The following is a 25,877-nucleotide window of genomic DNA, read 5'->3' as shown; positions in this document are numbered from 1 at the left end:
ATGCTCAGGTTAGATGGGGAAAAATTGTGAACTAACTGATAGGATACCTATACAGCATGGGGTGCACCAGGGCTGTGTCCTTGCTCTCACACTATTTTCCTTGTTTATTAATGATGTGGCTAATAGATATTGGACTGCAGGAATAACTCTCCCGTTATGAATAGCACGAAAGTCCCAACCCTTCTCTTTGCAGATGATTCTTTACTTATTTCCACAACTCCAATGGGCCTACAAACGTTAGTGGATACGTTTCTAGATTTCTGCAGGGACAGGAGTCTGGAACTTAACGTTGCCAAAAACAAATTTATGGTGCTCGGGAAAGTGAAGGGAAAATCACGTGAGGTTAGACTACCTTGGGATAAGATTAAGCGACATACTTAGCTGGGAACAACAACTAGATAAGAGTTACCTTACCGTTTGCCACAGGTCTAAATCAATACTGAGATACCAGAGGCAGTCATACATTCGATCACTGACCCCAGCATTAGAAGTCTATCGAGCTAAAGCCCAGAGTGGAGCTTTGTACGGAGCAAAGATATGGGGGTATACTAATACAAACAAACTGACAACATCTGAAAACATCTTTGTCAGATCCCTTATCTCTGTATGCATCACTATCCTTCTGATTCCATTGTTCTTTGGTCTAGGCATAAAAAGAATAGGTGATATGGCCTCACTGAAACCTCTAATGTACTGGCTACGCTTGTGAACAACACCCCAGCTCTCTGACTATTGTAATTCCCTGAGGGAGGCTCTGGTGATCAGTGGTACCAAAAAACTACCCTGGTTCAAACATGTTACAAGCTGGTATAAATCACTTGGTATGTCAGAGCTATGGGAACACCCAGAGAGGGCAACCAGAGGCGATCTATTGAGCCTTAAGGCCAGGTATTGGGTGGCTGTGGGAGAGCGCTATGTCTATAGATCAGCAGATGGTCAATCAACAACACATATTTTAATTGCTAAGGCATGCCCCAGTTTTGAACCTTTCCTGGATCAAATCACACCCCCACTTGCCAAAAGTCTAGATGTTAGATTTAGGTATGGCAACCTCTTACTAAGGTTCCCTAGCAATCAGGCAACTGGGCTATTATTGGAACAATGCCCTGCCTGAGCTAGAGCAAAAGAGACAGAAGCACACATACTCAGGCGGCAGAAATGACCGATTTGTCTAAACCTTGGAGCCAGGCAACATTAGGCTGCCTACAGAATTCTAAATACAGACACATCCGGGCCAATGGTTTTGGCAGTCAGTTGCTTTTTATTCTCCTTTTGGATAAATCGACAGAAGTTTTTATCTTAGGCTGGACTGGATGTTACCATTAGAACTGAATTGTTGTGATTGTGAAATGTTGGTTATTGGACCAAATGAATTGTGTACTGTATATAAGATCTTACTCAGATACCTTTCAAGTGGTGTGTCTATTAACCGTAAGGCTGTTAACTGGAAGCCTGCCTGTTTTAACGTTTTATTCTTGTTCTTTTTTACTGTACATTTTACAAGCAATTCAAGAATCCTATTCTTATTTTAGACTGTAAAAATCTTGGATTTATTTGTATACTTTGATGCTTTTAAGGACAACAACCGAATAAAGTTATTCAACAACATCCAGTTATCAGTGCTGATAACATTGTCGAGGTTCATCCCATGTCTATGGTGACCTTGGAATGGGAAGGGGTTACTGGCCAAAAGAAGGTGGTTGCGTCCTAATTCCAGTAGACTGTCTGCTAGGTAATGATCAGGAGACCTCAGCATGGGCTGAGTTACAGATGAGAATCCATGCAGCAATGCTTGGAATACCTGAATGGGTGTGTGTAAAAACAGGAGCACAAAGTAAATCCCAGAGTGAAGAAGAGGTATTGGACCCTGGAATAAAGGGCCAAATCCTCCGTGAGAAAAGGCAAGAAGTCTGGGAAACCAACTTCTTGTGAGACAAGCTCAGGTCCCCTCTTCTCAAGGAGAAGACGTTTCATCCCTTGAAGGAACTAAGCCCAAGAAAAAAAGTGCAGGTTGACGGCCCTGCAAAGCCGCAGAAACCTACAGAGCAGAGTGAACAGAGTGATCAGTATACAGCGAAGGCGAACAGCGAGACAGAGGCTGAGCTGTGAGGTGGAGGGGGGTGATGGGCTCGGGTGGGCACAGGGCATAGGAGTTAAAGAGTAATCAAGGTGTAATCAAGGAGGTCCTGTGTAGCAGCATTGTAGCAATCAACAGCTGTTTTCCCAAAAAACATCGAGAATCGCTGAACCGCGAGCCGCTCTGCTTGCTTGTTATTGCTATTGCTATCAGAGCGCTGTGAGGGGGCGTTGTGAGGGTAGCCAAGCCAAGCCGAGCCTGGACGGCAGGACTAATTTTGAGGCAACAAGGCGGCATAGGCGGTCCCGTAGGGTGTGAGTGGCCGAAGTGGCACTCAGAGGCACTCAGAGGCACTCAGAGGCTGCAGACCTCAGGGGGAGGAAATCACTTTCTCTGAAACAAAAGTTGACCTTTAGCAACACGGCAGGAGCCGTGTGCAACTACCTAGCCGTGTGCAACTACCTAGCTGCACTGGAGCTGCACTGGAGCCACTAAATCCATCCATAACCGTGGCAGGAGGCACGTGAGCCACGTGAGTCTTTTCTCATATTTAAAAGTGCACCTTTTCAATTAGAAAGGTTAACATCCAACTTTACTTTGTACCATCGGAAGTAAAAAACCTGTTAAACAGTGTATTCATTTCTAAAAATAAAAAATTAAAAAATAAAAACACTACAGTATCTGCTTAGATTTAGTATGGCTTACAAAAAACGAAGATCTCGTACTGTATTTATGAAAAGACTCGGAACACAGCAAGCCACACGAATTAATGCAGGAAAGAAGGCTCCCCATAGGACATGTGCTAAGGAACGTGGAAATAACAATTTTTTTTCCAAAAATCAATGATACTGGTAAAGGGCCTGAACTTAATGAGCAAGGAAATGCGCAGAACGTTAGTAACACCACCAAAGTCCACTTGGTAGATTTAAAGGAACCACAAAAAAAACTTAAGGGAGACAAAGCCATTACTAATATAGTTCAAGACCTGGAACAAAGAGAAGTACTGCAAGATCAGGAAATAATTCCTAAATTAACTCCTAAACCTCAACCGGAACAAAAATCTCATCAAATTTCTGCAACAGCTTTTACTTTACCTGACATTAATGTATCTCCCCCGAGTCGACAGCTTAGAGAAACGGAGAAGCACACGAAAATTGTAAATAGTACTCCTCAAAAATCACCAATTTTATTCAGGAACTTTTCCCAATCACCAGAATTTTTTTCTACAATGCACTTACAATCTCCAAATTGCCAGATCCCTGTATCCAACGCGTTATTCACTTTGCAAAAAATCCTTGAATCAATTCTCACTCTCTTGGGGAACATGATGGATAATTCAGACCAGCTGTTGGACACTCAATTAGGTATTTTACAATACCTCGTAGAAAAAAAGAGGAAGCAACAGTGTACGTGCCAATCACCATCTTGCAAAGGAATTAGAAAAACCGAGTCTCCCCATCATTACCATTATCACAAGGATATCTCTCCAAAGGAAGCAGGAATACTAAAGAAGAAGCATGCATCAACCCAAACGGGGGAGAAAAACCAAAAAAAGGTGGAGAACTCTCAAGTGTTTTCGTTCAAAAATCTATTTAAGGAAGTAGACAACAATGAAGTTCCAAATTCGCCTAGACCATACTATCCAATCTTTTATCAGACTGTCAAACAAATTAAGTATTCTCCTATAATTAAAACCAAAAAAAGAAGTATAAGCTCCGACTTTCTATCCCCAACATCTTTGGAGATAATTTCACCGAAAAAGGAAAAGTGAGTTAACAAGAATATAAGGAAAAGGCAGAAAAAAAGACAAATGAGGAGATTTGCAAAGCAAAAACGACATACGTTAACATTTTCAAACTCTCCATCACTGAATAACCGAAAGTGATAAGTCATCGAAAAATAATTCAAACCATTCTACCATGGAGCAGAACGGCATACAAACCAAAGAGATCACTAACGTCCTAAATCCCTTGGCAGGGAACTTTCAACCCGGCATAAATCAAGTTAAACCGGTTCATCCAGTACCCATTCAAACGACAGATCAACCTTATGAACAACAGACTCAATCACGCTTTTTGGAGTTTACTGATCTATTCCCGTCTGGAAATGACCCACTCAATCGGGAGTGAATTACGAACCTAATTCAAAAGATACATTTGCTTCAAACTTTCTCAAGCACAGTAATTAAACTGGTAGTTTTTCCATTAAAATCTGAAACCACGGTGGGCTGTAGTGGAATTTTGGTCCCCGGTGATCCCGGGAATCATTCTACATGAAAGAGAAATCTTGTTTAAAAATGGATACGATGTCACAGCAACCACCAATAAGGGATTCCATAACCGGAACCCCTTTAAAGAGATCATTAAAAATCATCTACCAGCTCAAGTCTATAATGGTTTAACTGACTCAATAAGTACTCCCAACCAAGAACTAACTATCTCGATTAGGAATGGAGAAAGAAAAATTTTGAATAAATCCATACCAAAGGAGGAGATAAAAACAGAGGCAAGGCATTGGTCCTGGATTGCGGAGAACTTAAATAGTAATAAACAGGGAAGGGCGAACATACTCCCTCTTTAGCCAAGGTTTGAGCATTGTCTCCTGGAATATAGCGGGGAAAAGTCAGGAGAAAATCGCAATGATACTGGAAGACGACCCAGGGATTGTGGCACTCCAGGAAACATGGTTAACCACAACCTTTTATCTAGACAAATACATTGTATATGACATCCCAGCAGAACCAGTTATCCGGGGTCACACCAAAGGCGGACTTGCAGTACTTCTTAGTGAAGACTTTCTCTGGGACCAGGAGATCATACCCATGAAGTCACTGAATAGTCAATGTATTAAGATCAAGTGCCAGAAGGAGCAAACGGGCATACCAAATGATTTACTTATCTTTAATCTATATATTCCGCCCGGCCCCAAATTCGATCCTCTCATGTGCGAAATACTCCAGGAAATGGAAGAGGTGGTAGAAAATCAAGGATTTCCGTCAATATTCCTAACAGGTGATTTCAACGGGAAAATCTCCAATGATCTATTGGAGAAATGGGATTATGGACAACAAGAAGAGGTCCCGCCAATATCTATCCCTACCTTTCCCGCAGGAATTAAAGCTGATAAACGAGGGAAAGTGATACTTTCCTCGCTCCCAGCTATTAATGGAGTCATCTTAAATGGCAACATCGAAGGTGACATACCGGCAGCCCGTACAAGAAAAGGCATCTTTAGTTCCTCAATACTAGATTACATGATATGTAGCCTGGATCTGTTTAGGAGAATAATACACTTGAGCATCAACCTCAACCAGAGCAGTGATCACGCAAGCTTAAAACTCACCACTGGTTTAATAGTGAAATCCAGCTCTACAAGTTTCAATATGTTCTCACAAAGTCCAGCACAGGTTAACCAGGGGCAAGGACGTTTCATCTGGAATATTCGAGTACTTGATAATGACAAAATAAGGAAAATACTAGTGCAAATACTTGAAAATTCAGTCCTCAAAGACCCAATAACAAAGTTTGAAGTTACTCTAAAGAAATTGGTGGAATGTCTGCAAGGATTTTTTAACCAGCGTAATTGTCACTTAAGAAAACACAAAAAGAAAAATATGGATATACATGCATCAAACCTCAATGAATTAATTTGGGCGCAATTTGTACAATATTCCGAAAATAGACAAAAGGAAATTAAAACGCTTTCAAATCGTCATCGAAGGGCAAAAGACAAGCAAAGAAAAGCGCAACAGGATAAGAAATGGATGAACATCCAGATCGCGGTTAAGCAAAAAAACATGCGTGAATACTGGGCCCTCATTGCAAAAGAAATGGGCACAAAAAAATCCTTACAATCGGCACCAGTTCCCACAAGAGAATGGGAAGGGTATCTAACAAGTTTATACAAGGAGAACGAGAGGGCAGAAAGTATGAAATCCCAAGTAGATAAGACCGGAGTAACCACTTTTGACAATCTTGCTCCTTCACTCTCCCAAATCGAACTTATTATTAGAAAAGCAAGACCATCTGCAGCAATGACCCCACATTTGATACCGATAAAGGTGCTTCAAAAGAATCCAAAGGAGTGGAGCTTGTTTTTAGCTCCTCTCTTTTCTTATTGCTTTGTCACTGGCGAAATTCCTAGTTCCTGGAAAGGAAGTATAATCATTCCAATTCACAAGAAGGGCTCTCGGCTGTTGCCCAACAATTACAGACAGATCGCCCTCCTGGATGCGTCAGGAAAGGTTTTTGCGGCCAGTGTGCTGGAACATCTCAAAGAGTGGGCTTTCTCAACTGGATCCACACTGATAAATCAAGCTGGGTTCCGAAAAAAACATTCTGTAAACGATAATATAGCTACGCTACAAGCAATAATCGATAAATACGTTGTTTCGAAATCACAGGTCGTCTACTCTGCCTTCATCGACTTCTCAACAGCATTTGACAGGGTGGACAGATCAACACTCTGACGAAAGCTACAAAAATTGGGAATCCCAGAAAATCTACTTCGTATAATTGTTGCACTACATTCAGAAACCTGGTGTCAAGTGTTACTTGGGCAAGAAAAGGGCCTTACATCCCCAATTAAACCACTGAATGGACTAAAGCAAGGATGTCTTTTAGCTCCTCTACTATTTTCCCTGTACCTCAGTGACCTTCCAGGCTGCTTCACGCAGGTAAACAATTTGCCTCCGAAAATAGCATTGTCTAAAATGTACACTCTACTGTACGCAGACGATGTGATTATTCTCGACCTTACTCCATTCGGTCTTCAAAGGAATCTGGACGCACTTTCAATATACACTGAAAGGAATTTTTTAATCCCAAACATAGCAAAAACAAAATAGTCTCTTTCCGAGGAAAACAAAGACACACAAACTACAACTGGACCTTAGGAGGAAAATTACTGGAAATAGTGGAAGAATACACCTATTTGGGGCGTATTTTTACTCAAACTTTAAAAAATCATTCCCACTTCCAGCACTTGGCCCACAAAGCAGATGTTCACACTGGGGCGCTCCAAAGACTGTACGCTTATCCCTTCTGCAAGTCTTTAGTACAAAGATTCCATCTGTTCTTTCATATGCTCTAGAACACATTCCAATAAGTCAATGGCATTCAATACAACTTAAAGAAAGCCAGAGCCTTCGGAAACTAACTAGAGTGCCTCTAGCCGTGCCCGTGCAAGCCCTGCGCCTCGAGTTCTCGCTAACCAGTACATATGCCAGGGTAATTCCCAACATAATACGATGGGCATATAACATCTTGCACGCAGAACCAGGAACCCTAAGAGCACTGCTAAGATCGGAAATCTTTGATCCAGGATCTATAAAATATGTTTTTTATCAAAATCTAACGTTTGCACTGAAGTTAACAGAATGTACAGTGGATCTTCTGAAATCCTGGACTCCGGCACACTTGAAACTTTTTTTAAAACACTCAACGCCAAGAATAAGTTATGATCTTGACATTCTACACTGTTCAAAATTGTTACTATACAAGGCATATGCAGATTCAATGAAATTTAAGCAAAGGCAACACTATCTTACTTTTACTTTAAGTCACGGCGCCCAAAGATGCATGATCTTACTTCGATTTGGGATTCTCCCTTTTAAATTCCTAACTTGCAATTGGACACAAAATAAAAATGTCGGAAGCATATGCAACCTCTGTCAAGGAGGAGTTCAAGACTTGATACATGCACTGTTCATATGCCCTAACCCCACAGTTGTTGCTGCTAGAAAGATTTTCCTAAAGCCAATCCAAACAAAGTGCAACTGTGCAAATGTACAGAGTTTGATTTCTCTTTTAAAATCACCTCCTAATGAATTTACTTGTTATAACCTGTTTACATTTTTAATTTTTTTAATAAATTTATATTAGGATGAATGTTACAAAGCTTTTTAGTTACAGATGTAATTTTGTTGTTTTTAAATTTCTTATTTGTTGTTCTCAGTAGAGAACTAAATCAAATAAATGTTTGAATTTGAATTTGAATTTGGGCCTTGCACAGCAATGCTCCTAGGCCCAGGGGGACCCTCAAGGGAAGATCTTTGCCAGGGACCGATGACCTATCCCACTCTTGAAAGCCTGAGACAGCAAGCTGCTGACCAGGAAAAGGGAGATATCAGTGGTTCCCACAGGACCTATTAGGAGGAGGGACTCCTTTACACTGAGGCCACAAACCCTAAACCTGGTGCCATTAGGAGAGTGGTAGTGCATCAGCAGTAGAGGGAGTTTTACTCACCTTAGCACATGACATCCCCTTTAACTGGAGTAGGTTGGTCACCCACTTCTAATGGCCAGGTATGCCCCAGAAAATGAAGGGGTTCTGTAGCTCCAGTGATAACTGTCAAGTCAGTGGCAAGACAGGAAGCAAACCAAACGCCCCCTGAATGCCACTACCAGTGGTTGTGGTTCCCTTTGAGAAGGGTAGGGATTGACAATCTTTATCCTGTTTGCCTTCAAGCGGCATCAGAAAACAGATTTATATTGGTGGTAGTGGATCATATTACCAGGTATCGTGCAGAAATTCCCGTTAGGACTGCCACTGCTGCTGTAGTTGCCAAGGCCCTCTCGAGTATTTTTACTAGAGTGGGTTTTGCTATGGACTTGGTTTCAGACAGAGGTAGTAAATTCCTCTCTACTTACCTCAAAGCAAAGTGGAATGAATGTGGTGTGACTTATAAGTTCACTACCCCATATCACCCACAAACAAATTGCCTGGTCAAGATATTCAACAAGACCACAATACGTATTATCATGGGACTCCCTGACAAACTCAGAAGAAGATGGGCTGTCCTTTTGCCATGCTTGTTTTTCACCTACTAAGAAGTGCCACAGAGATGAGTGGGCTTTAGTCCCTTTGAGCTTCTGTTTGGCCATCCTGTTAGGGGGACACCGAGTCTAGTGAGGAAAGGCTGGGAGAAGTATCTCAATATCGCCCAAACTTGACATTGTGGGTTATGTGCTTTGCCCTTGGCAGTGGCTGAGTAAATGGAGACAGCAAATAAAAAACGTAAGGCCATTCAAGGGCTCCAGAAGTAATGGCCTGACCAAAAGGCTCCACTGATTGAGTTTCAGCTAGGGCAGAGGGTATGGGTTTTGGAGGCTGTGGCACCTAAGGCCCTCCGGGAGACCTAGGCACTTGCTGTAGACCCCACAAGGTCCTGATGGGTCTGTTGAGGGAGCTGTCCTTTTAGGCACCCTCACTGCATAGCAGCAAAATGACTGCAGGCAAGTCCTGGGGCAGTAGGGTTAGCTCTTTCCTTCCTTTGACCGATGGTCAGACTATCTGGTGTACACATGATGTGGACACCGGGGACAGCTTAACTGTCAAAAACAACATTTAGAAGCAGTCTGATAAAGTCAAAGAAAGCTTCAGAGCTGAGGGCACCAAAATGTTGGAGTTAGGGGTGATTGAACCTTCTGAAAATCAGTGGGCCAGCCCAGTGGTCTTAGGACTAGAAGTATCAAAGGGGTTTTCCTAGTCTGTGTCTATCGGGAAATGTGTTGGCACATATGGCCCTTAGTCAGCAAACCTCATTTCAACGTAGGTAAATGAGAGCTGAGTTTTGTGTAGACTCTAGAGGTCTTAGTGCTGTCACTAAGACAGATGCCCACAATATTCCAAGGGCTGATTAACTAATTGAAAGGTTGAGTGCAGTGATTTGACATCAGGTACTGACAGACTGGTCTCACCCCAGGAGCCAAAGAAAAGTCAACATTGTCGACACCAGATGAACACTACCAGTTTACTGTGGTGCCTTTAGGTTTAAAGAATGCCCCAGCCAACTTCCAAAGGCTGGTTGTAGTAGGCTGGCTTAGCATATGGTGCACACCTATTTAAGTGAAGCATCTTACACTAATCCAGACAACCCTTATGGTGATTTTAGTGGTCTTAGACAACCATAGAAAGCTTTCTAATTGGTAGCCGTGGAGAGCAGCCTTCAGGCTTAGTCCAGAAGGAGTGTTAGGCAGCTTGTTTTACCATAACTAATCATATAGTGTAGGATAAACGAAAAAGAACCACACAGTGTAGTTTTAAAAATAAGTATCTTTATTATACACACTCACTAACACATTGGTATATCTCCTATCCGGAGATATCAACACAAGAAACACAATATTTTAAATGTAAACAGGTAAGTAAGCACAAAGAAAACTGTGGTTTCCAGGGGGAGACCAAACCATATACTAAAGAAGTGGAATGCGAAATGCAACCGAAGTAGGGATTTGGACCAGAAGACTCAGAAGAGCTGGTGACACAATGAATTACCCAACGTAAGTACCCAGGAACCCCATGGAGACTGTGTGCAGAGTGGAAACACAGCTGCATACTCAATGCAAGTCAATTGCATAGTTGTGGTTGCAGTTTCCAAGAAGAAGGACCCTTTCCAGTGGACCCTAAAGAAACCCTGTGGAAGACTGAAGGTTGGAGAGGTAACCCCACCCGTGGATACCCCAGGAACCAGGATACCTTCACAAGGGAAGCCGGGTGCATACACGCGAAGTGACGTTGGAAAGCGCCGTAGACCACAATGGAGGACTTCAGGAAAAATGCCGCTGGCGAAGAAGGTGAAAGAATCCGGTGGAATACAAGGATGGATTCTAGAAGAGAAGAACCTGCACGCGGAGGGGAGAGAGTCTATGCCACTCGGAGGTGACCAAGAGGCAAGGAAGAGCAATGACCACCGATGATGGGAGATGCAAGAGTGTTGACAGTGACATTGTCCCTGCAGCTGGGCAAACGAGGCAACACTGTGGAAGACCAGGAGTCGTTCACGAGCTGCCCACATCGGCAGTCAAGAACCAGGGGGGTCGGTGTCCAGCGAGAGCACCAAAAAGCCTTGGCAGCAGCAACAAATGTGGTAAACCAAAAAGTTGCAACCTTGGGACCAGCAAGGTCCAAATGACTCAATAATTGCAGGAGATTCAGAGCAGGCCCAGAGGAAGCAGGGGAGCCCATTGAAGCCAAAGAAGACCCTCAAGAGGACCCACAGGCTGAAGGCACAGGAGTCACAAGAGGACCTAGAGCAGCTCACCAAAGATGTAGGCCCCACGGTGCAGAGGATGCGGTGAGTACAAAGATCTTGGCAGGAAGAGATGCTGGAGGCAGGAGCTTCTTGTAGCCTGAAGATCTTTCAATACAGAGCCAACAAGCCTTGGAAACGGCAAGTCGACGTAGTGAATAGGAGTTCTATTCCAGCAATTCCGACATGGAATACTGGCCGCAAGATTGCTGAGAGAACAGGTCAGGCCTCGAGGCAGTTGCAGAACCACCACCTGTGCTGCTGAGCCTTTTGGAGTCCACGAAACGTCTGGAGCAGCCAGACCGTTCAGCTTTGTTGCGGTGCCTGAAGATACAGGGGAGTGACTCATTCAATCCAAGGGAGATAACTTTGGGTGTCCTTGATGCTCACAAGGGCCTTGAGAGGCACCTGGATGAAGCACATGCACAGCGGATGAAGAAGACTGGCAGAACAGAGAGACCAGGAGCAGCAGGTGTCTTCCATTGTGCAGTCTCTGTTCCAGGCAAAGTCCAAAGTGCCCAGAAGTTTGAAGTAGAAGTGGTTTTGAGTTTGAATCTTATCCCACGATGAATTTGAAGAGCCACCCAAAAATAAGCCCTTAAGTATCCTAGTGAAAGGATGTCGGACGATTCAAGGGTCCCTTCGAGAGTAGGGTCTGGACAGAGGGGAGGATAATCCCATGTACTTTGTCCAGTTTTGCACCAGATCAGGAGCCAAGAGCTCTCTGAACTGGCTCAAACTGGAGTATGCAAAGAGGGCACCAAATGTGCACTTCAAAGCAGTCTGGTGGCGCTGGCAAGCGCTCCCACCCCAGCCCAATACACTAAGGCCTGTCTGGACAGGGAACCTATTCTTCTACCTTCCCCAGCTCGAGCCTGGCTCAGCAGCAGGAGGGCAGAATCGGGCCTGGTGTCGGCAACAGCACTAGTGTTGCAGGGATTCTGCACATACACAGAACTATGTGCAGGATTATGGGACCTCGGTGTATAGAGACTGTGCCTTCCTACCACCTTAGTGCCCACAACACCAGGACCGACTAGTTATAGTGTATCACTCGCTCTCCTACACACTCATGGAGAAGCAAATGATTAGACACCCCAGAACACAACACTCCCGGATCTCTCAGGAATCGCAGTAACAAGACACACCTTTTCGCTCACACTCTCGTACCTGTCCACAATAAGATCTGACCAAGACACGAATATAGTTTAAAATGTTTATTTTAACTATCATGCTCTAACATGCAGTATATGTGCCACAACAAGCACAAAAATGCATAACACAAATATAGTTAGCATTGCAGCTAGGCCATACATCATAAAGGGAGATGTCATCAAATAAAGACAATGGAAAAAGAACTATAGTGCCTAACCTCGCACTTCAAATATTAATAATACACCGGTCCCCCGCGGCTATTTGGGCCGACTGTAGCGGAGGGACGTGGCTCCTCCACTCTGCTCTGTCACTTCTGGGGGGGGGGGGGGGAGGTTGGAGGGGGGATCCCTACTTAAGTGCCATGTGGGAGCATGCAGCGGGCGCCGCCGGTGTGCCAAAGGCAAGCCCGTCTGTGCCCGTCTATCGCCAGGAGCCAGAACCCCTGCCCCTTTTACTCCTGAAGCCAGGCAAAGCCTGAAATATATTTACACCAGTACAAAGATTGCAGCACTTAGAGGGGCTTGCTCCTTCAGCTGCATTAATAAGGCTCCACCGGTGTTGGAGGGACCTTTTGCATGCAGCAGCTGCCAGTTTTGTAGTCTCACTCCACCATTGATTAATGGTAGGACAGACATTTGGAATAAAGAACATTCTCAAGTGGCTAACAACGCTCAGCCCCCCTGGCACATCCCTTTATGATCGGGACTGGCACTGCCTCCTGGTGAATGTCAGATCTCTTACTAAACATGCCACTGAGATCTGGGACTTGCTTTCATCAGGGTCCACAGATATCTGCTTTTTAACAGAAACTTGGCTGAAGCCTAGCTCCTCCCCTGCCATTACGGCGGCTATCCCGGAAGGTTATCAAATCCACAATTGCGACAGACCAGTTAAGATGGGTGGGGGGATAGCAATAGTGCACAAGGAATCGATTAAGGTTTCCACCATAGAGCACAGCAGTGACACTTAATTAGAAATTATGATATTTAGGATTTACTCCTAAATCCACCACTGCTGGAAAGGTGCTGTAGTCTACCGCCCCCAGGCCCTCTCATGAATTTCTCACTTCAGCTCATGGAGCTGATTGCCCCTCATATCTCCTCTAATAATTTTCTCCTGCTTGCAGACTTTAATGTCTATAGTGAAGTCTCCTCTAATGCAGATGCTTCTATGCTCCTGACGGACATAGCATCCCTCGGATTGAAGCAGATCAACACTGGACCTACCCATTTAGCGGGGCACACTTTAGATCTCATCCTGTCTAACGCCTCTAATATACATAGCGAGGCTCCCCGCCTCCATACTTGGACCGATCACTCTCTACTTTGCTTCCACATAAAAGATGGCAGAGCTTTCTCCACTCCCATGGCACCCTCTCCCAGTTGAAGAAGACAATGGCATAAAATCACGCCTGGTCACTTCTGGAATACCCTTCCCAGTAACACACATTCAGCCTCCGAAAGCATTGAAGAGGACCTGGCTAACTATAATGTCCTAATCACTTCTACACTAGATCAACTAGCCCTCTTAAAACTTTTGTCCACCAAATCAAACAGATCACAAGCGGCATGGTTCTCTCCCAACCTAAGGGAAGAAAAAAGCCATTGCAGAAAGCTAGAAAGACGCTGGCAGCTTTCACATAACGCAATTGATAAAGAAGCCTATAAGAATTGTCTGACCCTTTACCATAAAAATATAAAGAAGGCTCGCAAGACTCATATTGAGTCCCAGCTGAATCAGGCAGGAAATTCCCCTAAGGAGCTCTACCACATTCTCAACTCTTTCACAAACCCTAAGGCATGCCATGATGAAGTAACACCTTCACAGGACCTCTGTGATAAACTGGCTAAGCACTTTACCCAGAAGATTGAGAGCGTATATGCCAGTATTACTAAAGATAAGGACCCCCAACAAACTAATATTGCTTCTTACCTACCACATCCTTACTCTGCAAATCCTTTGTATTGCTTTCCCCCCTCTTACAATAGACACAGTGGAGTCCCTTATGAAAACAGTAAAATCTGGTTCACCTCAGGATGTTCTACCCGCTAAGGTATCCTCACTGCTTCATAAGCAGTTGGCTCCCTTGATTTGCCCTATCCTTAATTCCTCCCTGACTACGGGCATATTACCTTCTGAATGGAAAGCCGCCCAAATAATTCCTTTTTGTTTTTTTTTATTATTTTTATATTGACAACACAGAAAAAAAAAAAGCAAAGATTAGCTGATAACATGTACATTTGATATCCAATAGGCCATACAAATAAATACACAATAGAGACGTAATAGCAAACAGTAAAATTAAAGAAAAGTTCCCCAAATTTTATCAAATTTTTTCATAGATTTCAATCCCCTAGTTTTGGCAATAGCACGCTCCATAGTATAAATTTCATTAACTAAAAACCACCATTCCATGATATGTGGGGGTTTCTGAGATATCCATACCCTGGCAATTGTCAGTCGAGCACAGGAAACTAATACAGTTAATAGATCTTTTTGTGGGCAATTCTCAGATTGTATGTCTAATAGTATAGACAATGACGAAAGAGGGCCAAGAACAATTTGTTTTTGCAATAAAATATTTTCAAATCCGGACCAGAACTCAGACAAAGCTGGACATGAAAAAAATATATGAATGATATCAGCCGCCACAAGATCACATTTAGGGCACTTGGAGCGAGAGCTTGATGTAAGATGTAAAGACCAATTAGAAATTCTAAACGGTGTATAATATAGAAAACAGATGGTTTTATACAACTGAATCCTCAGACTTGAAGATTGTACCACTTTGTTAATATTACAAAGTGACGCCGAAATCTTAGTGGGGGTAATATTAGTCCCTAATCTAGAAGCCCATTTCAGAGCAATTTTTGGACAATTATCCTCTTTAAAATTAATTAAGCATTTATAGCCACTACTAATTAATGACTTCTGATTTTTTGAGTAGAAACATGTCCATAAATCTGTGTCTGAGATTTGATTGATTTTCATTTTACCAACCAAAAAATCTCTAATTTGCATATATTTAAATCGCATACCATCCGTTAAATTAAAGAGAAGTTTAAGTGTTGTGAAATCTAAAAATCCCTGGTTACCATATAGATCACCCAGCAAATTAATTCCTAAATTAGCCCAGACAGTCCCACGTCCGTCATTGAATATGTCCGGTAGCCCAGGATTACCCCACAAATCAAGTTTAGAATGAAAAAAAGAGGTCTTACATGTGGTTAATAAAGATTCCAAACCGCAACTGTCTCTCTCGCAGTCTTAAATTTAACCCTTTTGAAATAATTAGGGTCGTTAACTCTTGCAAGGAAGCAATTAGAGTCATTACCTAGCATGAGTTGGTGGTGGTAGTATTGATTATTAGTACAAAATAAACTACGCAAGCGGCCGAAAAAAGTTGCCAAAAAATATAATTTAAAATCGGGGAAGTTTAAGCCACCCTTTTTAGTTGGTAATTTAAGCAGGGCAAGCGATCTTCTAGCTTTCTTATATCCCCAAATATAGCTGCTTAAGATCCCGTCTAGTTTCTTAAAAAAAGAATTATTTAAACATAAGGGTATAGACCTAAATAAATACATACATTTGGGCAAAATCTTCATTTTAATTAAATTAATCCGGCCTATAAGGCTTAGAGGTATTTTATGCCATTTTTTCAGTACGCAAGCTGTTTCTTTCAATAAAGCGTCATAATTCAGGTTTTTTATGTCACTTACTTTAGCAGAAATTTTAATGCCTAGATACGTCGCCACCCGGCAAGTACCTTGAACTGGGGTCAATGGTTTATAGTTTAATATAACTTGTGTTTTACTTAAATTTAATTTGTATCCTGAGATTGTTCCAAAAACATTAGATTCTTCAATTATCATGGTAAGAGCTTTTTCTACATCAGTAGAGTATATAGCGATATCATCTGCGTAAGCAGTGATTTTCAGGGAATTAGAGCCGAGTTGTAATGGAATAATATGTGATTGAATTGATAATGAATTTATAAAAGGTTCCATGGAGAGTGCAAATAATAAGGGTGAAAGCGGGCACCCCTGCCTCGTACCCCTAAGTATTTTAAAGCTTGGGGAAATCATACCTGCATAGCTAATTTTGGCGGTTGGCGAGTCATATAGGGCCTGTATCCATTTTAGATATCTGCCGTTAAAGCCATAAGCCCTCATTACGGTCCAGAGATAATCCCACCCAACTCGGTCGAATGCCTTTTCAGCATCTAAAAGTATCATACCGAGTTGGGTGGAATTAACCGCTGCTATATCAAAAGCAGTAATTGCCATATTGACATGGGCCGTAGTGTCCCGTCCTGTGATAAATCCATGTTGTTGTGGGCTAACTAATTCAGGCATATAAGGGGCCAATCGAAGTGCAAGTATTTTAGAAAAGATTTTGGCGTCGACATTAATTAAAGAAATGGGCCGGTATGAGCTACATTCCTCAGCTGGTTTATTTTTTTTAAGGAAAAAAACTATTTTAGCAGAGTTCCAAGATTCTGGAACTTTCCCTGTTTGATTAATCGAATTGATTACTGAACAAAAAAGGGGGAGTATTTCATCAAGACAGATTTGATAGAATTCTATAGGAAGTGTATCTTCCCCTGCAGCTTTACCAGACGGAAGAGAAGCGACAGCCTTTCTAATCTCAGCGGAGGTAACATTCTCAGCTAATTGCCTACTATGTTCTACAGTTATATTGTTAGTAACATTATTACCGATGTATGCTTGAATGTTATGTAAAGTAGGAATATTTTCTGGAGTGTATAAATGACTATAATATTTAACAATTGGGACCTTTAATATATTTAATTATTGTATTAGCTTTATCATCTGCAATTTTACAAGCCAGAATCTTACCTATTTTATCACCACTCTCATATTGAGAGATTTAAAATTTTTGTAATTTTACAGAGGCTCGTTCTCTGAGAACATTTTTGGTAGCAGATCGAAGGCTGATTAACTCCAATCTTAATTTATCCCCCTCTGAAGTACCTTGTATTAAAGCATCTGCTAATTGATTTTCTAAAGATAGAATTTTAGTAGTAATATTCTTATTATCTTTGCGAAGTTTGGAATTTTGTGTAAAAACAAATTGTTGAGTAAATCCCCTTATACTAGCTTTACAGGCATCCCATACATAAATTAAAGAAGTAGAATCAAGGTTTGTTTCAATAAATTCGGAAATGTGCTTTTTAAGTTGTAAAATGAATTCTGAATCTGAGAAAAGATATCTCGGGAAGGAGAATAATCTTATATCTTGAATTCTTGTAACTGTTTGAAAGATAAAAAGAATGGGGTTATGGTCTGATGTAAGCCTTGGGCATATGTCAATAGTGCTAGATTCTAAAATCTTATTAGAAGCCCATATCATGTCTATCCGGGAGCATAATTTATGAGGTGTGGAATAGTACGTATACCCTGGTATTTTAGGATGAAGAGTTCGCCAAGTATCTTTTAAGTTATGTAGCCGACCTAATTCTAAAATTGCCGCACGTGTCTTCCGCATACGTTGAAAGCCACTATGTTTAGTAGTATCTATAGCATAATCAATTATACATTTAAAGTCACCTCCAATTAAGAGTTCTCCTTCCCATTCCAAAAGCTCCATATTTAGCCAATCAAAAATGTAAGGATCGTCAACATTAGATCCATATACCGAGCACATTACATATTTACAATTTTCCAAGTGGAATTGAATAATTATCCATCGGCCCCTTTTATCTACAGCAGTTTTAATAATATTTAATTTCAACTGTCTTTGTTTTAAGATGGCAACCCCTCTAATTGTAGCATTTAAGGTTGTACATGCAATGACCTCATACCCTACTAGCCTTAGCAAATTCCTATCTTTGTAGCAGATATGTGTCTCAGTGAGTAAAACTAAGTGGGGATTGTACAGTTTAAGCTCTTCTTGTACTAATCGTCTCTTATTCTTACAGTTGAGGCCCGAAACATTCCATATTAAACAACTAAGTTTAGACATTTTTTAAGAAAAAAAAAAGGGGAAGTTAACAAATCTAATAATAACTGTCATATATATCAGCATTTCTTTTTTATTATTTTCAAAAATTATTGTCATAGTGTTGTCATTTTTAACATTTTTTACCAACACCCGTGAACCCCTCCTCCAAACCCACCCAAGCCAGGACCTTCCCCCAGACCCCCCTGGGGAGAGCACCCCCTTGCTACATGCTGCCGTTGTTTGGTAGCCTGATTGAGGGGCAGCATCGGATATCTCCCTCTCTCCCTCACCTCCACCCAATCCTAAGAAGGGGAGAGTCCCAAGTAAGAATTAAAGATAAAAAAGAACTAAGAGAAAGAAAAAAAGAAAAAACCAAATATGAAAAACTTAAAGGACATAAGAAAAATAGCAAAAAAGATCCGTATTGGTAGCCCAGTTTTGATAGGCAACATTGCAAATATTGTTCCACCAATCTACAAAAGCTTTTAAGTAAATAATGATGTACATAAGAGCAAATTATCAACCAAATTTCGATAGTGCAGTCTCAGCTTCTCTAACGTCAGTAAAAGTATAGGTATGGCCCCCTTTTATTACTTTTAAACGGGCAGGTTCCTGCAAGAATACCAGCCCACCCAAAGATTTGAAAGGATCAATAAGCTGTCGCAGCTTCCACCGTTTGTCCATAGTAGCTTTACTCAGGTCAGATCTGACAAAGAACGTGACATTCTCAACTTTAATCGGTGTATGAGGCTTAGCCTTGGAGGAAACTGCTTGCCTTAGTAAATAATTACCAAAATAGATCAAAAAAGGCCTTGGAAATTTGTTCTCCTTATTTCTCTGAACAAGAGGAAGTCTATGGACCCTTTGTAGCTGGGAATCCCAATCCCAATTTGATAAATCGGGGAAAGCTTTTTGAAAGAGGTTCACCATAAAGGTCCGCGGGTCAGATCCTTCTGAGCCTTCCGCTATGCCAAAAAGTAGAAGATTTTGCCGCCTTTGGCGGTTTTCCATGTCCTCAAGCTTAGTCTGAAGGGTAGATATCTGGAAATCATGTTGGCTAGATAAGGTCTCAACCCGCACAGATGTTTCCTCGATGCCTGCAACTCTTTGTTGTAACTCCGCGACTTCCTGAGTAATTATTCCGAACTTGTTAGTAGCTTCTTCCAAGGACCTCTGTAATTGACAATTATCCTCTCTAAGCTGTAAGAAATGTTGTTGTGCTTCGTTTCTATGATCAGTCAGAATCTTTAAAATCTGATCAAACGAAGAGAGGTTGCATTCTATGTTCTCTTGACTGTGAACAAGCAGCGCACTTGAGGCACTTGGAGCGTTTGGAGCACTTGAGATACTTGCAGGCATTGAAGGTAATTGTTGAGAGTCCAAATCGATAGTGACTGTTACTGCAGTGGAAGCCAAAGGGGCATGAGATCCAATAAGTGGGCTATCCAAAGGAGATGCTGATAGGACAGTCGAGGCAAGTTGCATTGTTTTATCCCCAGGTATAAGAGAGCCCTCCTTTAAATACTCTTCTACTTCAACAGGGTTAGTACCTGAAAGGCGGAGGGCCATAGTCTTGACTCCTCCTTTTGCCTGTATCCACCTTCGTAAGGGGCTCTCATCTGAAATAATTTTACCACGTGTTTTATGCCCTGAGTTCAAAGCGGACAAAGCAGAGATATTAAGAGTCTTCCCTTTCTTAATTTTATATTTCGCCTTTGATTTTCCTTTTTTGGGGCCAGAGTGTCGCAAGGGGGATCTAGACGAATCCTCCTCTACTTCTTCAGCTGAATCCTCATACACATCAACCAAACAATCCTCAGTCTCCCTATAATTTACTTCGTCTTCTGTAAGCATAGTTTGTACACCCGTAGTGGGTGATATCAGTGTACCCGGACTCTGTTCTATAGATACATGTGTCTGGTCGACCCCAGAGGCGCAAACAGACGATTTCAGAGTATCCGCCATGTCAGCCATGTCGACCGTCGATTTCTCTCCCCCAACCAATACAGAAGACTTTAACTGACTCAAATTGGATGAATTAGGATTTATTTCTCCATTAAACCTGTAATCGTCTAGTTGTTGGTTTAAGTTTTGCCCATATCCAGTATCAATGTCAGTGCCGGTTGGAAATAAAACGTCATTATGCGTCAAAGGTAAAGGGGGGACCAGAGGATTAACAGAGACAGCGTTATTTTCAAAAGTAGATGCGGAGCCGGGTTTGCCTTGTGTATCTACTAGTAATAAAGAAGGGCGGATAATCAGCTTACCGGGAGCCGCCGCTGCTACTGCTCTCTCCATTCTCCCGGCGTGTTCTGCAGAAACTTCCGACGAAGCCGCTGGAGGAGCCGTTACGATAGCAACAGTATTTCCCCTGGAAGCAGAGTTCTCAGTAATGAGACCTTTCCCGGTCCGAGCCGTTCTGTGGGCGTTCTTTGGAGCCATGACGTGAGTAACGAAGGTAAACCGTATCTCTTTTCCTCTACAAGTGCGGGAATCGTGAATAAAGTCAAGAGCTGAGCACACCGCCAGCCCGGGCCCAGGATAATCAAATGAAAAGCCCTGCAAAATCACGGCTCCGGCTACGCCCAAAACAATCGTTGGCCGAGTGAAGTGAAGCCTCCACCTCCACCTACAGCGACCCAACAGGAACCGCAGCATCCGATACCTTGCTCAGCAGTAAAATCAACGGGCAAAGAGAGAAGGCTGGTTGGTTGATTGGCTTATTCTCCTATTTTTCTCCGCTTCTCCAATTCTAGTCTTAGTTTCTTAAGTTCTTAAGTTCCTTTCATAGTTTTCTCCTACGGCGTAACCTGGGACATCAAAGTGAGGGAAAATAATTCCAATCAGGAAAAAACCCAATGCTCCTCCGGAAGATCTATCCAATTACCGTCCTATTTCCCTGCTACCCTACTTGAGTAAACTCCTGGAGAAGCATGTGAACAAACATCTTTCAGACTTTATGGAAGCAATAGGAGGCTTTGATCCTTCCCAGTCTGGTTTCCGCCCCAGATTCAGTACGGAGACAGCATTAATTGCAGTCACTGATAACCTCCTACATTTCCTAGATAATGGACAGGCAGTACTGTTAGTGCTGCTGGATATGTCAGCAGCGTTTGACACGATATCCCATCCCATTCTTTTATCCAGATTAAGAAATGTTGGTATCCAAAATTGAGCTTACCAGTGAATGTCTAATTTTTTTAATTACCGCACTCAAACTGTTAATCTGGGCACTTTCCAATCCCCCACATCAAAGCTGACCAAAGGCGTACCCCAGGGATCTTGCTTAAGTCCCACATTGTTTTAATATTTATGTGGCCCCTCTTGCAGATTTTCTTAGGAACCTGGGTTTCATCCCTATTTCTTATACGGAATGCACACAGCTCCTAATGGAATTTGACAGACACTCCGCTAATACTCAGCTGGCCTATGAATGCAATTTCAGAACGGATGAGAAACAACTTTCTCAAGTTAAATGCCAGCAAAATGGAAATTTTGCTCTTCAGAGAGGCGCCCTTACTCTGGTACCCAGATTGGTGGCCTAACAATTTAGGTCCCGCCCCTACTCCAAAAGCAGTGGTGAAAAATCTAGGTGTGCATTTAGACTAGAAACTCTCTATGAAAGAGCAAGTTGCAGCCACCGTGAGCTCTTGTTTTTTTATGTTAAGTTTCCTGAGGAAGGCTTTTCCTTTCCTACTTTAACAGTCAGGAAAACTTTACTACAGGCTCTTGTAGTATGTCGCCTTGACTACTGCAATGCCCTTCTAATCTCAGCCACTGAAGCATCACTCAACAGACTCCAGGTGGTCCAAAATACAGCCGCCTGATTGGTCTCCAACTCTCCAGCCAGACCCGCTTCCTTGCCCCTACTCCAGGGTCTGCACTGGTTGCCTGTTCGGAAGCGGTTTTGTTTTAAATTCTGCTGTATAGTTCATAAGGCACTTCACGACAATGCTCCCAGCTATCTTGGGAATAGACTTATACGGTATCAACCCTCTAGAACACTCCGATCCGGATCAAAATGGCTCCTTGTGGTTCCTCGGATAAAGAAATCACTCACAGGAGGGAAGGCCTTCTACCACTTGGCCCCCTCATACTGGAATCAATTTCCTCTTCATTTTTGTGAATGCACTAACTACTTGCAATTCCGTCGATCTCTCAAAACGAACTTTTCCAGACTCCCTTGTTGACTTTGTAACTCCTCTTCTGTCTCCCAATGCTGACCTAATAGCACTTCTATAGCGCGGAGATACCCCTTTGGGGGTGATTCGGGCACTCTATAAGACACATAAATAAATAAATAACCTCCATCCCCTTGGTAAGAAGTATATTGTATAATAGAAGATCTCTGGGCTTTGTCAGCAGACCCCATACCTTAGACTATAGATGGTGTTTCTACATCGTAGGTGCATGTTGCTCTTCTCCCTGAAAAGGTCCCTCTCCAAGTGTGTGTCACCTAAACATGTATCCCCATGATATCAAAGTACGAGTCTCCAGCAGCAGCTGAATTAGTATATTTTGTGTAGGTGTTAGGGCCCTACCAGAACAGAATAACAAGGGGCATTGTTTATCGACATTGCTCACAATGTTCAGACTAAACTCCAGAACCAGGCAGAGAACGAGCACAGCAGACAGTTCTCATGTGAAAGGCATAAACAGAGTCTTGCAAAAATAAAGCCATGTAGTAACGTGGGCAAAAGCCGCATCATGGCTGCAAGGCTCATGCTAAGTTAGTGATATCGACAATGTCCTCATCGGCCAAGTGACACCCTCCCCTTGGGCAGGTTGTAGCATATAGAAAAAGAGAATGCAACGGTAAGCAGAGCCAAAAACGACTGTAAAAAAGCCGAATTGTAATAATCCCAAAATACACGTTTGTCTCTGTATATTTTTTTTTATACTTTTAAATGTTTATTTAAAAAAAATTCTTAAGACGAGTCCAGAAAATTCACCAGATTATGTGCACCGTGGAATGCAAGCTGTTCCAGAAGGTCATCCCTGTCGTTCATAGCTAAGAAGAACGCCATCCAGTTGAGCAGTTCAAATGAACATATGTGCTCTTCATAATCCAAAGCCTCCAGGAGTATATCCGGGCAACTTGCGTGATATTCGTAAGAGGCGCTATGCAGCCTCACAGGAATTCCAGCATGCCAATACTCCAAGTGCAGTTGCACGCATTAAACGGCCATCCCCAGAACAGGCCTGATTATGGGCTAGTAATGGACCCATCAACAGATCATAATGTAGGTCAGTGGGTGATGTATTGGAGAGGCAGATATCCAAGGCCCAAGATAAAGGACACCGTCGGCAATAGAACACAGGTTGCACGCAAGTGGAACAGGCGAAGCGAAAGGTAAGTCCATAACACACCAAGCGTCGCCAATGGCAAGCATCTAAAACGTTGTTGCATTTGTTCACGGTGCAGCCACAATTGGCCGGGTCTGGGCAGTACCACATGATGGGCTGCCATTACGTAACAGGAGCAGAAGTACCAGCACGCTGCAAGACAGCAAGAGGATTAATGGAAACCCTCTGAAGGCGCTGGAAAAAATAGAATGAATAAAAGCCAGTATTACTCCAAAAATTGTCTGAAAAGATGACACAAGGCTGGATCCCACAAGGTAAAAAAAATGTGCAAGGCCTTCAGTATCAGACGCATTAAATATTTGATGAATCAGTTCCCCAAAATGTAGTGGGAGATTTGTATTCAGCAGTGACTGAATCTCACTAGCTATTCTAGCCACCTGCAATTCTAAGGTCTCCCGAGCCGATTTGAGAGGGACTTCTTGTTGAAACATTAGCGATTTGAGTCTGCTTAGTTTATTGATGTCTGTTTTCAAAGTGGGAAAGGAAGGTCACAGTGAACTAGCTACACTCCCGTGAGGGGGCGGAAAAATAGCATTGCTGTAACAAACAACACGTTGGGAAACAGTTACTATATACAGAATGCCTGCTCGCAAGCCACAGCAGTTGTGGTTATTTAGGATAAGATAACTTCTGTTATAAAGCAAAGTTAGCATGGGAATAACTGAAGGGGCTGGTGTTCCTTGTAGAAAACAGGCCAAATTTCAGTGTTGAGACGTTGCAAGCGCCGTGAACCTTAACTTGTGTGCATACTGAAGCATGACCTACTGTAGAATCACAGGTGTTCCTTGTAGAAAACAGGCCAAATTTCAGTGTTGGGACGTTGCAAGCGCCGTGAACCTTAACTTGTGTGCATACTGAAGCATGACCTACTGTAGAATCACAGTCCTCCTGTTAGGAAAACCTCCTTTTCCTCACGTTGACAGTGAAATGTGAATGGTAAGAACCATAATTTGTGCAGGATATTACTACCAAGGGGCTCAAATCTACTGATTGGATAATGTTTCATGCATGCTGTAAATTGAAATAAGGAAATGGGTAATGAGATAACCCTATGTATTAACCATACTGAGGAATGAGTCTCCGCTACTGAAAAAGGTAGCTGTTCTAGTTTTTCAATATGTAACAAAGTGTATTTAGAATCTTTCATAGACCTTAGCTTCTGTTTGTCAGATTGAAGGGCCAAAACAGGGCAGTAGCATTCAAATAATCCCATGGTACTTTCCCATTTTTCAATATTTGTAAAGTCCAACCAAATTGCATTACAGAGCGCAAATGATTTTGACCATGATACAACACAGATACATCATTCTGTACAATGTCAATAATAGATGAAACAATAATATCCAAGGTGTAAATACGTGAAGACAATGTATTAATACTGTTATCGACCACATCTAAAAAGTTTTTCAAATTGTCTTAATCAATTTGTCCTAAGCGGAAAGCGGCCTCCATCTGGGACAGTTTCCAAATGTCATTATATGCAGCATAGGCATAACGTTTAGGGCAAGGTGACTTTGGACCTAAAAGGAATACCACCAGATCAATGTCGCCAGATAAAAGTGAGAGATGTTGTTTCACAGATGAATCATCTAGAGTACAATTCGTATACTGCTGTCAGGTGTCATAGGCTGTCAACGACGGAAAAGAGGGATTTGTTAAATTTTTTGCAGTAGTTAAACCAAAACAGGTAGTCTGTTGTACAGTCTGATTCAGGAATATCAGCTGTGATGGTATCAAACATGCACGATGTAATGATTCAGTTTCCTGCACCTGCCAATCTTTGGTAGCCCTTATTGATTTTAAATCAATCATGTCCTTCCAATATTCATTACCATTCAAGGATAAATCGGTTATGAAAGTCGACGAATATACCAATTTAGGATTGGGCAGCATGAATTTTGTGTGTGTTAGCGTATTCAACCTATAATAATAAGATTTTGGGTGGGAGAGATTATAGCCAGAAAAACAGACACACTTATTTTTCTGTGTCTGCGAACTACCCTGAAACGGTGTAGGACAATGTTCCCATGGAGTATAATTAACCTGAGTTCTGACCGTGTTGATTTTAAGTAAAAATGTATGACCATAATGTTGAAAACAGAATAAATCTGCAGAATTTGAATGGAAATTCTCAGTTTCAAAAGCAGTGTAATATTTTAAATCTGAAAACAGTGAATGTACGGCATTAACATCCCTGTCATCAGAATGCAGTCCTGGTGTAATGACATCACCTATCGAGACATGGAAGACGTATGGCATTAAAATTGTTTCCGTCGGACCGTA

Source organism: Triturus cristatus, chromosome 7, assembly GCF_964204655.1.
Source record: "Triturus cristatus chromosome 7, aTriCri1.1, whole genome shotgun sequence".
Lineage (NCBI taxonomy): Eukaryota > Metazoa > Chordata > Amphibia > Caudata > Salamandridae > Triturus > Triturus cristatus.
Note: the sequence above shows the minus strand (reverse complement) of the source record.